Raw genomic sequence first — 2,299 nt, 5'->3', positions numbered from 1 at the left:
TTTGATCATAAATATGAAATCCCAATTCACTTTGTCTCTTACTTTTATTTATTTCTTTTGCAAAATAGTCTTTATAATAATTACACAAGTTAAAAATTTTATTAAATGATAGTTCTAACTAATACACATGATTAACAAAGATATTCTAAGAAATTCAACTTATATTTGTCACAAATAACTAACTTAACAAATTTTTTTAATTTACTCAAATTAGTCAATTAATTCTTATATCAAAGATTGGAAGTAATATTAACTAAGGATCAATAATAATTTATCCTAAGCTTTTAGGGTCTCGGAGAAGAGGGGCCTACGGTAACCTCTCAAAGTTCTTCCTCACCTTGTCACCCTATAGCTTGCGGCTTGCTCATCCCCCCCCCCCCCGGGGGAGAGCGTTTAAGGTCTTTCGTGGTTAATAGACATAGTTTCTCCATTTCATTCATGCCATTTCTCAACATTCAATAATGTTTACAGCAACAATACTGAATATTTACTTTCAATTCACATTGAGTAACGGTACAAGGAAATAGGACATAAAAATTTGTCTAAGGATCAATAAAATTTTGTCTTTCAAGCAAACTATGGATTTTGCTCTTTTAAAGAACAAAATGATCTAGATTTTTATTAAATTAAAAAGATTGATGTTTTAAACAAAAAATAATTTAAGAGACCAATTTTATCAAAATCAAAATAAGAACAAATTTGAGGGACCAGCAATTGTATTAATCCTTGCTTAATTGACAATGATTCAACAAAATACGAAAGAATATGGAAATATAACAGAACAATATGACCAAGTATCATATACTGTTCAGTGTTAAAATTCACCAAAAACAAGGGAATCACGTACGACTTCCCATTATGAATTTTAGACTAAAATTTTTTTTTCCCGCATCTACAGGACCGCTTATACCCACGGAACAGCTCTACAGACTAAGAACAGCTTTTTCCATAAATTCCATCTACAGTCTTCGGTAGTTACCGCAACGTCATAAGCTAGAACGAGCATCAATCAACGCCCAAATTGGAATAAGGTTCAATTCCACCCTGATAAAGTAAGAAATTATCGGGAAACAGGAAGTTGCGAAATAAATCTACCTATGATAACCCTATCCAACAAACCAATGGAACTAAAATTGGTCTAGATTAATCATGATTTAACTAATAATGCTAACAATTAAACGTCAAACGGAAGTTGAAACATCAACTCGAGCACACTAGCTTCATGTGCGCACAGATAATTTCAACAACCCTAGCTTCATGTGCGCACATCAACTCAAGCACACTAGCCTCATCGACCCAAAAGAACACAGATGCATGTGCACAGATCAATGCCCGGGTATTGCGAAGCACGCGTGCAGAGACATATAGACATGCACTCATAAACATACCATGGGCATGCACGCAAGCACACGTAGAGATGTTTTCAATTAATGAAAGCAATAAAAAAAAATCATATAAAAAACTCCATCAATTCAGGATGCTTACTGAGCAGTTATCATGAACACGCCATATAGTTTCCCCCAGAAGGTTTGCTACTGACAAGACTGTTAATTGAGGGAAATAGTTCTTCTCAGCCACTGGGATTGTATTTGTTATGATAACTTCCTGAAACACGCCACTTGATAATCTTTCTATAGCAGGAGGACTGCACAGGCATCAATGATGCATCATAAGTATAGCCGCTTCATATCGATTAACTAGAATGAAAGCTACGCAAACCTAAGTAAACGATCAGCAGTTTGGCTATTGTTATCATACATCCTTTATTCATTAATCATCAATAATTCTAAAAACAAAAATTCTGAGCAATATTAAGAAAAATTTGCGAAATAAAAATTGGAATAAGGTTCTGTCGCTAATTTTTTCTTCACTAATTGGATTACCAACGGAATTAGCAATGGAATTGCAATTCAGTTGGTAATTATCGACGGAATTTTAATTCCGTCGCTAATATTTTTTTTTATTTTTTTAAAAAAATTAAAATGCCACCTCACCTTCACCACCACATATCGCTGCTACGTGTTGCTGCCACCTTACATTCGCCGCTACGTGTTCCTCCCACCTTACCTCTACCGCCACGTGTCGCTATGTCACATGCCACCTTGTGTTGCCACATGTTGCCACCATATAATTCCTCCTCAAAGTGACTTCTCCACGGCTCGAACCAAAGACCTTGTTTGTGCACACGTATGACTTCACCAGTTGAGCTGTAATGAACTTACTAACTTATTATGCAAAATTATATATATAATATTTTCTTACACAAATAATTATATATACATATATATATTATTAGAAA

General features: G+C 34.4%; 1 long non-coding RNA gene across 1 annotated transcript; it reads right to left on the bottom strand.

Annotated features, from left to right (window-relative positions):
• Positions 1-682: 682 nt before the first annotated feature.
• LOC114739686 (uncharacterized) lies at positions 683-1,678 on the bottom strand. Its single transcript, XR_003739626.1, has 2 exons — positions 1,486-1,678; positions 683-1,044 (listed from the first exon to the last, which is right to left on the bottom strand). It is a non-coding gene; the product is annotated as an uncharacterized LOC114739686 (long non-coding RNA).
• Positions 1,679-2,299: the final 621 nt, after the last annotated feature.

The sequence above is a fragment of the Neltuma alba genome, unplaced genomic scaffold (assembly GCF_004799145.2).
Source record: "Neltuma alba isolate B1F8T4 unplaced genomic scaffold, ASM479914v2 tig00000477_pilon, whole genome shotgun sequence".
Classification (NCBI taxonomy): domain Eukaryota; kingdom Viridiplantae; phylum Streptophyta; class Magnoliopsida; order Fabales; family Fabaceae; genus Neltuma; species Neltuma alba.
This window is presented reverse-complemented; position numbering and strand designations above follow the sequence as displayed.